The sequence below is a fragment of the Aegilops tauschii genome, chromosome 6 (assembly GCF_002575655.3).
Source record: "Aegilops tauschii subsp. strangulata cultivar AL8/78 chromosome 6, Aet v6.0, whole genome shotgun sequence".
Lineage (NCBI taxonomy): Eukaryota > Viridiplantae > Streptophyta > Magnoliopsida > Poales > Poaceae > Aegilops > Aegilops tauschii.
Window position 1 is genome coordinate 84,067,726 of NC_053040.3, and position 13,353 is coordinate 84,081,078.

General features: G+C 46.8%; 1 pseudogene; it reads right to left on the reverse strand.

The window, feature by feature from the left end:
* Positions 1-5,914: 5,914 nt before the first annotated feature.
* Positions 5,915-13,353, reverse strand: part of LOC141025539 (alpha-amylase/subtilisin inhibitor-like) — a 94,464-nt pseudogene continuing 87,025 nt past the window's right edge.

The window sequence follows — 13,353 nt, forward strand, 5'->3', positions numbered from 1 at the left end:
TCATAGATGTCACTCTTGATTCATTGCATATCCCGCTACACCGCCGGAGGCATTCATATAGAGTCATATTTTGTTCTAAGTATCGAGTTGTAATTGTTGAGTTGTAAGAAAATAAAAGTGTGATGATCTTCATTTTTAGAGCATTGTCCCAAGTGAGGAAAAGGATGATGGAGACTATGATTCTCCCACAAGTCGGGATGAGACTCGGGACGAAAAAAAAGAAAAAGAAAAGAGGCTATAAAAAAGGAGAAAAGGCCCAACTAAAAAAATAAAAAAAATAAAAATGAGAGAAAAAGAGAGAAGGGACAATGTTACTATCCTTTTACCACACTTGTGCTTCAAAGTAGCACAATGATCTTCATGATAGAGAGTCTCTCATTTTGTCACTTTCATATACTAGTGGGAATTTTTCATTATAGAACTTGGTTTGTATATTTCAATGATGGGCTTCCTCAAAATGCCCTAGGTTTTCGTGAGCAAGCGAGTTGGATGCACACCCACTTAGTTTCTTTTGTTGAGCTTTCATATGCTTATAGCTCTAGTGCATCCGTTGCATGGCAATCCCTACTCACTCACATTGATATCTATTGATGGGCATCTCCATAGCCCGTTGATACGCCTAGTCGATGTGAGACTATCTTCTCCCTTTTTGTCTTCTCCACAACCACCATTCTATTCCACATATAGTGCTATATCCATGGCTCACGCTCATGTATTGCGTGAAGATTGAAAAAGTTTGAGAATGTCAAAAGTATGAAACAATTGCTTGGCTTGTCATCGGGGTTGTGCATGATTTAAATACTTTGTGTGGTGAAGATAGAGCATAGCCAGACTATATGATTTTGTAGGGATAACTTTATTTGGCCATGTTATTTTGAGAAGACATGATTGCTTTGTTAGTATGCTTGAAGTATTGTTAGTTTTATGTCAATATTAAACTTTTGTATTGAATCTTTCGGATCTGAATATTCATACCACAATTAAGAAGAATTACATTGAAATTATGCCAAGTAGCACTCCGCATCAAAAATTCTGTTTTTATCATTTACCTACTCGAGGACGAGCAGGAATTAAGCTCGGGGATGCCTGATACGTCTCCAACGTATCTATAATTTTTGATTGCTCCATGCTATATTATCTACTGTTTTGGACATTATTGGGCTTTATTATCCACTTTTATATTATTTTTGGGACTAACCTATTAACCGAAGGCCCAGCCCAGATTGCTGTTTTTTGCCTATTTCAGAGTTTCGCAGAAAAGGAATATCAAACGGAGTCCAAACGGAATGAAACCTTCGGGAAACGTGATTTTTAGGAAGATTATGATCCAGGAGACTTGGACCCTACGTCAAGAAACAAAGGACGAGGCCACGAGGTAGGGGGGCGCGCCCACCCCCCAGGGTGCGCCCTCCACCCTCGTGGGCCCCCTGTTGCTCCACCGACGTACTCCTTCCTCCTATATATACCTACGTACCCCCAAACGATCAGATACGGAGCCAAAAACCTAATTCCACCGCCGCAACCTTCTGTACCCACGAGATCCCATCTTGAGGCCTGTTCCAGAGCTCCGCCGGAGGGGGCATCCATCACGGAGGGCTTCTACATCAACACCATAGCCTCTCCGATGAAGTATGAGTAGTTTACCTCAGACCTTCGGGTCCATAGTTATTAGCTAGATGGCTTCTTCTCTCTTTTTGGATCTCAATACAATGTTCTCCCCCTCTCTCGTGGAGATCTATTCGATGTAATCTTCTTTTTGTGGTGTGTTTGTTGAGACCGATGAATTGTGGGTTTATGATCAAGATTATCTATGAACAATATTTGAATCTTCTCTGAATTCTTTTATGTATGATTGGTTATCTTTGCAAGTCTCTTCGAATTATCAGTTTGGAATGGCCTACTAGATTGATCTTTCTTGCAATGGGAGAAGTGCTTAGCTTTGGGTTCAAACTTGCGGTGTCCTTTCCCAGTGACAGTAGGGGCAGCAAGGCACGTATTGTATTGTTGCCATCGAGGATAACAAGGTGAGGTTTTTATCATATTGCATGAATTTATCCCTCTACATCATGTCATCTTGCTTAAGGCGTTACTCTGTTTTCATGAACTTAAAACTCTAGATGCATGCTGGATAGCGGTCGATGTGGAGTAATAGTAGTAGATGCAGGCAGGAGTCGGTCTACTTGTCTCGGACGTGATGCCTATATACATAATCATACCTAGATATTCTCATAACTATGCTCAATTTTGTCAATTGCTCAACAGTAATTCGTTCACCCACCGTAAAAATACTTATGCTTTGAGAGAAGCCACTAGTGAAACCTATGGCCCCCGGGTCTATCTTCATCATATTAATCTTCCAATACTTAGTTATTTCCTTTGCTTTTTACTTTGCTTTTATTTTACTTTGCATCTTTATCACAAAAATACCAAAAATATTATCCTATCATATCTATCAGATCTCACTCTCGTAAGTGACCGCGAAGGGATTGACAACCCCTTATCGCGTTGGTTGCGAGGAGTTATTTGTTTTGTGTAGGTACGAGGGACTCGCGCGTAGCCTCCTACTGGATTGATACCTTGGTTCTCAAAGACTGAGGGAAATACTTACGCTACTTTGCTGCATCATCCTTTTCTCTTTAAGGAAAAACCAACGCATTGCTCAAGAGGTAGCACGACCGAGGCCTCTCGGCACGCCACACCGCCACGTCGTAGGCACGCGCGGCCTCGTGGGCGGAGGGTTACGTGCCGATCCACCAACGCCTTCCGGCGTCGGAGAAGTCCACACCCCAGTTGCCGGAGGGCTTCTGCCTCACGCCGAAGAAGCCCGACTTGCCCTTCGGCGTCTTCTTCGGCGCCATCGGAGAGCGGTGGAGCGGCATGCGGCCGGGGCGGTGGCGGGCGGAGCGGTGGCGGAGCTGCGGGGCGGCGGTGGCGGGCGGGGCGGAGCTGCGGGGTGGGCGGCGACGCGGGCGGCAGGGCCGGATCCGCGGCGGGCGGGCGGCGGGGCGGCGTGGAAACAGCGACGGGGGCCGGGGCGGCGCCGGATCTGATGCGGGCGGCGTGCGGCGGGGCGGCGGCGGTGTGTGGAGGCGGCGGGGCGGCGGCGGACGGGCGGGAGGTCGCGGGCGGGCGGGCGGGAACGGAAATGAAGTGGCGGTTGGGCGTTCGCGGGCGGCGGCTGGTTTTGGACTAGATGCATCTCGTGATGTATATTTGCATTGCGAGGTGTTGCATTTTACATCACGAGGAGGCCGCGGTCTAATTTTTTTTGCATATGGACCGTCTGTTGGAGCAGCGTTTTTTGCCACAGACGGTCAAAAAGTTAGTTATTTTTACATTTGGACTATCTATTGGAGATGCTCTTATTCAGCATCATGCTCAGGTATCTTTCATGTAAATTGCATGAAAAAATTACATTGTTCTCATATCCTCTGAAAGAAAATATCCTCATATCTTCTCATGTCGTACAGGTGATCTTGGTCGATTGATTTGAGTAGATTCTGGAGCTTTGTACTGTCAAGTTTTTTTCTCACCGGTTCATCATCTGAAATGGCTTTTGGACAGGTAACCTCCCGAAGAAAATGTGTTCGATCGCTGCCAGATGGAAGGTCGACGGGGTTGACTGGCTCGATCCAGCCGAGTGCGATGCAGCCGACGCACGGATCCTTGGATACAACCGACGCACACGATCTGTCTACGAGGGGATCCATCCGACGCGTGTGATCCTTTGGGATTTGAAGAAGGCTATTAATCTTCAGTTTCTAGAGTCCTTCATGATGAATGATGTATGCCGGTCGTTGACGGCGATTAATGAAGGTGTGTGTCTTTCTATTTTCCAACCTGTGTTGTACTGTATAATATAAGCTCCCTCGCTTGTCCCTCTCAATGACCGTCCTTGCTCCTTTTCTACTGAATCACTGTCTTACCCTGGCAGCACAGTTCTCGGCTAGGTCGGCCTCTGTCTTGTCTTTGTTTTGCCCCTTTCCTGTACTATCCCTTCTTCCACCCATGTTAATATCTTTCCATTCCTATTCCGCACAGGTGGTGACTGTTGTTTCACGCTGTTTAGGAGATATTGCACAAAGCTTAGGTGATCAAAATCCACCCCTCAGTCAGATTGGGACGTCTAAAATACCCACCAATCAGGTAAAACCTTGTACATGAGGGTACAATGAACACTTTAGTTGTCAATAGAATTCTTGATCAACTACTACTGTGTTGTTGATGCTTGATTTCTTTTTTCAAGACTTTGCTTCAGTTTAGGTCAAACATCAATTGGTTTCAGGGTAATCTCTATTCTTATCAGCTTTACGTATTACAGCAAAATATGTACTCTAGATTAGGATGTCGTCATGAAATCATCTATCTGAACATAACAAAGACGAGTTAGAAGTTGGGGATAGAGAAGTAGTACAAGAATGCAATTTATCATGTAGGGCTGCATCGGCATGTTGTAAAAAAAATTGAAACATGTGAGACTACAAGCAGATGTAGTCCATTTTATGATACACCAAATATTTATGTAGTATGTTGTTCATGTCAGGAACATAGAGAGAAGGTTGTAATTATGGACAGAGGAGAGGAATAAATGGGAGCAGGTGGAGTGGAATTTGAGTAGGTGGTGGAGCAGAATTTGAGTAGGTGTCGAGCTCATTAGCTCTGGCCATTTGATCAGATATATACTAAATGGGGCCTTATGTAGAATGAATGTTAGCTACGGGAGCACATCTCTCTGTATGGAGTGAATTCGATTGAGAAGCTGAACCTGTACATTATCTCTGTCTTTGTACTTAGTCCTTGTTCTATTTGATAGTCGACTTTACAGGTAATGCAAAGCTTGCAATTTTGCCTTTTAAGAATTCATGCTATTTCTATTTTTGCAGCGAACACAATGGAATGCATGTGGCAGTTGCTGACCAGACTTGAGTCTAACAAATGAGCAGTACCTATGACCGCATCCGCGTAGGATGAACATGATGTATACCCCAAAAATTGTTGACCTGTTAAGTATATTTTCGTGGCATCGATGCTAAAGTCCGAGCAGGTAAATCAGAAGCTACTGCAGCTACTTGACTGCAAGATGCAGTTTGGTTGTGCATGACGCATGCTGCTAGAGCTATGAGATGAGTTTGACTCCACTAAGCTTTGTTTGATAAATAGTGTTAAGTCCCCTCTTGGGTTGCATACATTATTACTTTGCCTTCGTGGGGAAACTGATTGTATGAATGGATCGATTAATTTTACTAAGGTTAGTGCCAGTAAGTTGAATTGTTTCTATATAGAAAATGAAATGTTAGTGCCATTGTTCTATTCCTTATTGGATTCCAGTAAGTTGAATCAGTTTGGATAAAATTAAAATGTTAGCGACCTGTAATTTGCACAATATGGATGCTCGTATTCCTCATTTTCTATTCAATTAAAACCAGTGTAGGTTCATTATGTTATGACCTGAATCTTGATGCGTTGTACAATAGTATAAGTGTAACGTCTGATCTTTAGAAAATGCTTAATGCAGGAATGGTTGAAAGTATACAAATGTATTGTCAATGAAGTAAAGAGCGCCCAATAAACCCAAAAGAAGGGAGTATTCTTATACAAAATCCTACTATTGCAAACCTTCTTAACATCTAACACATTCCTAGGAGCATAATAATCAACTTAAAATATTTGTTCCACCAATAACCAACATGCTCGTGAAAAAATAGACATGCACAAACGCACACACTGTCAGTTAAATTTCGGGTCAAACAACATGATTCATAGGTGTGAGCATGTTAAATATAATGTGTGATTATATGATGATTAAATTAGTACATTTAAATATAATTGCATCAATCACTAATATTATAATGTCAAAATTGACGGGCGCAGCAACGCGCGCCGGCGACGATCTAGTACATGAATACGAGTGAGCTTAGTTAGGCATGAACGCAGGAGGCCTTCGGCGCTCCGCGCATGGCAAAGGACACTTCTTGAACACGACCATGAAAGGCTCGCGCCCATCCTTTTCTTTCCGTACGGTCAGCCACTGCCCACCGCGGTACTCGTACAATACCAGATCACGGCACGGCGGCCTGTGGCACGACACCAGCTTGTACCCTGTGTTGAGTAAATAGGTAATTTCTCGATTAAATTAATCCACGAGTAAATCACTAGCATGGCATTGACACATATGATCGCATACTGATATTCAGTCAAAGTAGCACATACTACGCTAATTGCAGAAAGATCTACGTATAACGCTAGCATGGCTAAAACAGAAAACAGTAGGAGCGGGATAAACGAGTTATACCCTCCAGTAGGCCATGCAGAGGCCGCGGCTTTGGTGGCAGCAGCGGCGTCCTCGGCGGCCTTCTTGTCAGCTTCAGCTTTCTCGGCGGCGGCACGTTCGGCGTCGGTGGACATGGTGATGATGAAGGCGACGCAGACGTAGAGGAAGTAGACGATCGGAAGTGAGCAGTCGCGTAATCGCTGCCCAAAAACCTATTCGCCCCTCACCCCGTACAGGAACCAGAAGGACGTGGTTTCGGAGACCTGCTCTCCCGTCGACCGTGTACGCGGCGGACGGGATGGAGTCACCGGCGGCAGCAGCAGCAAGGGAACGACGGTGGGCGTGCGCGTGGAGCAGATGTGATCTGTTCGTGGCGGCTAGGGTTAGGCACTTATATAGGCGCAGCCGCGTGGGCTCGACCCACGTCCGAGTCCGTGACAGCCCACGATCCGACGTCTCAGATCGTGGCCCAGCTGTCAGAAAACTCTCCGTTAGTGACTGGCAAAAATAAGCGCGTAGGTGTAAGCTCGGCTCGGCTCAATCCCGCAACCCGCGGCGCGTCGTGACGAGGCGGGCGGCGGAGGAGGAGTGCGCGAGGGCCTCTTCTCTTCTCAAGCTCCAATAGCATGTAGAAGAGAAACCCTTATAAGGAGGTCCAACTCCTCTTCCACTTCCGGGGTGGGACTAAACTTCCCACTACACCTAGTGCCATATAACCCACATGGGCCCTTAGAGATTTTTCAGAAATTGCTACATGGGCCTAGAGCCCATCTCAAATTTCAGCAATCCCCCACCAGATCTCGAGGGCCCATTGTGTCCTCTGTTCCAATTACTGTTTCGATATACCAGTGTTTCAGTGAAGACCTGTTAAGGTTGAGCTTCACCTAGAGCAAGTAGCTACACTCCTTCACAACTGAACAATGGACTATGCCTTGAATTGTCAGTTTGGCGTAAAGAAGTTTCACCACATGTCTCACTAGTACTGGGCTGCCGAAGGCTGACCCCTCGGGTGGAGCATATAAGTCACACTCCTGGCCTATTCATGAGCTTACTAGAGATCACCCCAATCTCATAGACTGTGACCAGCAGTCGGACTCATATAGGTGTGTTCCTCCAAAGATCACTCTGTAGGATAGCATCTTGCTTATATAAGCTTCGGAACACATTAAGACAGTAGTCATCCTACCATACAGTATCGAGAGTATTGCATCTCCAACGGAGTGGGTTAGTATAGTTACTCTCCTCAGTTCACCACTGGCTTGTTTTCCCAGGTCCTAATTCACGGGATCTCCGATCACATAGGTTGGGTTACTACCATGGCAACTCATGTGGGTCTCATACCCATCTTCCTCGATGCATTATCTATCACAACACGTGATAGCCCTTTCGTAAAGGGATCTGCCAGATTCTTAGCCGTATGGACATAGTCCAACGCTATCACTCCGGAGTTTCTTAATTTTCTGACAGCTTTTAATCTCATTCTTATGTGTTTGGTGGACTTCATGTTGTCCTTTGAACTCTTCACCTTGGTGATGACAGTCTGATTGTCACAGTTCATAAGGATAGCCGGAACCGGTTTATCAACCAATGGCAAGTCCATCAAAAGATCTCGAAGCCATCTCGCTTCAACACCAGATGTGTCTAATGCCGTTAATTCTGCTTCCATTGTCGATCTCGTTAAGATCGTTTGCTTGCAAGACTTCCAGGAAACAGCACCACCTCCAAGAGTAAACATATACCCAGTTGTGGCCTTCATCTCATCAGCATCAGAGATCCAATTTGCATCACTATACCCTTCAAGTACCGACGGGTCTCCGGTATAGTGAAGTCCATAGTTCATAGTACCTTTCAGATAGCGCATGACTCGTTCAACAGCATGCCAATGTACATCACCCGGTTTGGAAACAAACCGGCTCAGTTTGCTCACAGCAAACGCGATGTCGGGCCTCGTTGCGCTCGCTAGGTACATCAGTGAACCAATGATTTGAAAGTATCTCAACTGATCTATAGCCGTGCCTTTGGACTTTCGAATCAACACGCTAGGATCATATGGTGTTTGAGATGGTGTGCAATCCGAATATCCAAAACGACTCAACACCTTCTCAACATAGTGGGATTGCAGAAGTGTAATCCCACCCTCATTATCTCTCAGTAGCTTGATGTTCAAGATAACATCAGCCACACCAAGGTCTTTCATCTCAAAGTTCTGAGACAAAAACGACTTGCCCTCCTCAATGACTTTGAGGTTGGTTCCGAATATCAGTATGTCATCAACATACAAGCACAGTATAACTCCTTCGCCCCCACCATGGCGATAGTATACACATTTGTCAGCCTCATTAACAACGAAACCAACAGATGTCAGAGTTGTATTAAACTTATCATGCCATTGCTTAGGTGCTTGCTTCAGGCCATATAAAGATTTCAGCAACCTACACACCTTTCTTTCCTGACCATCTATCACAAAGCCATCTGGCTGTTGCATGTAGATTTCCTCTTTTAGCTCTCCATTCAGAAAAGCCGTCTTAACATCCATCTGGTGGACGAGAAGACCATGCGAGGCTGCCAACGAGAGTAATACTCTAATGGTGGTCAGTCTAGCTACAGGTGAATAAGTGTCGAAGTAATCTTCCTCTTCTTTCTGGTCATAGCCCTTGGCCACAAGCCTAGCCTTGTACTTTTCAATTGTACCATCGGGCCTAAGCTTCTTCTTGAACACCCACTTACATCCTAACGGTTTGCAACCATAGGGACGTTCAGTGATCTCCCATGTCCCGTTAGCCATGATGGAATCCATCTCATTACGGACCGCATCCTTCCAGTAGTCAGCTTCTGAAGAGGCATACGCTTCTGAAATAGAAGTGGGAGTATCATCCACGAGGTACACGAAGAAATCATCACCAAAGGTCTTTGCAGTCCTTTGTCTCTTGCCCCTACCAAGGGTTTCCTCGTCATCCTCCTCAGGATTTTCATCACGTGTTTGTTCATAATATTCCATAGGGATGGCAGGTTCAGGAGTCTCCTCAGATTCCTGTCTAGAAGTGCTTTGCATATCTCTCATAGGAAAAGTATCCTCGAAGAATGTAGCATCCTTAGACTCCATAATTGTACCGACCTTCTGGTCAGGTACCTCAGATTTCACTACTAGAAATCTATAGCCAACGCTGTTCTTAGCGTAGCCCAAATTAACGCAGTCCACAGTCTTGGGTCCAAGCTTACGCTTTTTGGGGATCGGCACATTGACTTTCGCCAGACAGCCCCAAGTGCGCAAGTACGAGAGTGTTGTCCTCCTCTTTGCCCATTTCTCATAGGGAGTGATCTCATTATCCTTTGTCGGAACTTTATTCAGGACATGACATGCCGTCAATATAGCCTCCCCCCACCATGCCTTGGATAAACCCGATGTATCTAACATGGCGTTAACCAAATCAGTTAGAGTACGGTTTTTCCGCTCGGCAACCCCGTTTGACTGGGGTGAATAGGGAGGCGTCCTCTCATGAATAATGCCGTGTTCCGCACAGAAGGAATCAAACTCACTCGAGAAGTACTCTCCACCACGATCTAACCGGACTCGTTTAATTTTCTTTTCAAGTTGATTCTCAACTTCTGCCTTATAGATTTTAAAGTAGTGTAGAGCCTCATCTTTAGTATTTAACAGGTACACATAGCAATATCTAGAGGAATCATATATCAATGTCATGAAGTATTTCTTTCCACCTTTAGTCAACACACCATTCATCTCACAAAGATCAGAATGTATGAGTTCTAATGGTGCCAAGTGTCTCTCCTCCGCGGCCTTGTGAGGCTTGCGAGGTTGCTTAGCTTGCACACATGAAAGGCACTTAGAGCCTTTGGCTAAAGTAAAACTCGGGATTAAATCCAACTTGGCTAGCCGCGTCATAACACCGAAACTAATGTGACAAAGACGTGAATGCCAAACTTCAGATTCATTAACATTCGAATGAACATGGTTCACGACTTTATTACAAAAATCTGCGAGGGAAAGGCGGAACATCCCTCCGCTCTCATAACATTTTCCAACAAAGAGTCCATATTTCGTAACAACTAATTTATTAGACTCGAAAACCAACTTAAACCCTTCTCTACATAGAAGGGAGCCACTAACGAGGTTCTTCTTGATGGCGGGGACATGCTGCACGTTCTTCAGCTGCACGATCCTTCCCGAAGTAAACTTCAGATCGACCGTGCCAACACCATGAACAGAAGCACTCGCGCCATTCCCCATCAATACGGACCCGTGGCCTGTGACCTGGTAAGAAGTGAACAATGACATGTCAGCACACACATGTACACCTGCACCTGTGTCCACCCACCAATCGGTGGGCTGAAACACTGAAAAAATAGTAAATAAATTACCGTACCCAGGTGCACCATTCTCATTGTTGTCCACAATCATGTTGACGGACTTGGAGTCCTGTCCTGACTTCTTGTACTTGTTTGGGCACTTGTTGGCCCAATGTTCAACCGAACCACAAGTGAAGCAGCCCTCGTCCTTCTTGTTCTTCTTGAAGGTCTTCTTACCCTTCTTCTTAAAGTCGGTATTGTGTTGGACACCGTTCTTTCCCTTGGGCTTGTGGGAGTTGAAGTTCTTCTGGTTCACCATGTTGGCGACAGAAGTCCCTTCGGCCCCTTTTCCGTGCGAGTCCTTTGCCCTTGAATTCTGCTCAACACTCAGATGGCCAATGACATCCTCCACAGAGAATTCACGCCTCTGATGTTTCAGAGTGGTGGCAAAGTTCCTCCAGGAATTAGGGAGCTTAGCGATTATGCAACCCGCGACAAACTTGCCCGGTAACTCGCACTTAAGAAGTTCAAGCTCCTTAACAATGCATATTATCTCATGAGCCTGCTCCAATACAGGACGGTTTTCAACCATCTTGTAATCATGGAACTGCTCTATAATATACATCTCGCTTCCGGCATCGGCTGCCCCGAACTTAGATTCGAGCGCCTCCCACAAGTCCTTGGCGACATGCACATGTAAATATGCGTCGACCAGTTTATCTCCGATCACGCTAAGAACTGCTCCGAGAAACACAACGGTAGCCTCCTTGAACGCCTTCTCCTGTTCAGGAGCAATCGTTCCCGTGGAGACACCGGTGACCCAGAACACGTTCATAGCCGTGAGCCATAACGTGGTCTTAGTCTGCCAACGCTTAAAGTATGTACCGGTAAACTTATCCGGTTTCAGTGCAGCGGCAAAGCCACTTGCCGAAAAATTCCTACACATAATAGGTTTTTGGATTGTTGAGTAAATAGGCAATTTCTCGATTAAATTAATCCACGAGTAAATCACTAGCATGGCATTGACACATATGATCGCATACTGATATTCAGTCAAAGTAGCACATACTACGCTAATTGCAGAAAGATCTACGTATAACGCTAGCATGGCTAAAACAGAAAACAGTAGGAGCGGGATAAACGAGTTATACCCTCCAGTAGGCCATGCAGAGGCTGCGGCTTTGGTGGCAGCAGCGGCGTCCTCGGCGGCCTTCTTGTCAGCTTCAGCTTTCTCGGCGGCGGCACATTCGGCGTCGGTGGACATGGTGATGATGAAGGCGACGCGGACGTAGAGGAAGTAGACGATCGGAAGTGAGCAGTCGCGTAATCGCTGCCCAAAAACCTATTCGCCCCTCACCCCATACAGGAACCAGAAGGGCGTGGTTTCGGAGACCTGCTCTCCCGTCGACCGTGTACGCGGCGGACGGGATGGAGTCACCGGCGGCAGCAGCAGCAAGGGAACGACGGTGGGCGTGCGCGTGGAGCAGATGTGATCTGTTCGTGGCGGCTAGGGTTAGGCACTTATATAGGCGCAGCCGCGTGGGCTCGACCCACGTCCGAGTCCGTGACAGCCCACGATCCGACGTCTCAGATCGTGGCCCAGCTGTCAGAAAACTCTCCGTTAGTGACTGGCAAAAATAAGCGCGTAGGTGTAAGCTCGGCTCGGCTCAATCCCGCAACCCACGGCGCGTCGTGACGAGGTGTGGCGTGGCGAGGCGGGCGGCGGAGGAGGAGTGCGCGAGGGCCTCTTCTCTTCTCAAGCTCCAATAGCATGTAGAAGAGAAACCCTTATAAGGAGGTCCAACTCCTCTTCCACTTCCGGGGTGGGACTAAACTTCCCACTACACCTAGTGCCATATAACCCACATGGGCCCTTAGAGATTTTTCAGAAATTGCTACATGGGCCTAGAGCCCATCTCAAATTTCAGCACCCTGTGCCATGCCTCTCTCTCCACACGGAACCGGTACGACTGCTCCCGGCATATTACGGTTCCAGGCGGGCACTCTGCTCTCGCCGTCGCCGGCGCCCCTCCAATAAAGTGGCCGACGGTCACGTGCTGCTGGCGCGTTACGAATTCACCCTCGATGCGCCATGGAGATACATCATGCACTGGCTGTACGTCTTGTTGAAGGCCAAGACGACATCGTTCGAGAGGCGGGGGGCGTAGCCGGCGCCCGGTCCGCCGCCTGCACCATCACGGGTTCGCCCACGTACCCAGACCGCCCGCCGCACCGTGGGGCGACCGCGTGCAGAGGGCAGTCGTAAGCCCACCAAGTGCTGGCGCTGAGAGCATCTCTAGCTGTCGTCCTTTTCAGAAGGCATAAAAATCGTCGTCTGGGGACGTGCCGGCGGTATAATCGGCTCTGGAGGCGGTTGGGCATCCAGCCGTCATCCCCAGGCGCCGATATCGGCCCATTTTTGGCGTAAATGTGCCCGCTTTTCTGCCCACTTTCGGCGAAAAATGACCTGATATCGGCGCCAAGCGGCCCATATTCGCCGCGGTTCGGCGCAAATTCAACATAATTGTTTTTATCACATAGTTCATCACAGAAAATCAATAGAAATCAAATAGTTCAACAACAAATAGTTCAATACAAATTATATAGTTCAACAAATAAAAACTCATATTTCATCACACGTCGAGCTAGGCGTTGCCCTTGAGCCTCCATAGGCGCTCCACCAGATCCTGCTGCAGTTGTTGATGATCTCCCACATTTGATCTTTCGACCAGGTCTGAGCAGGGTACCAGACAACAGCAAATCGAGATTGGAGCACA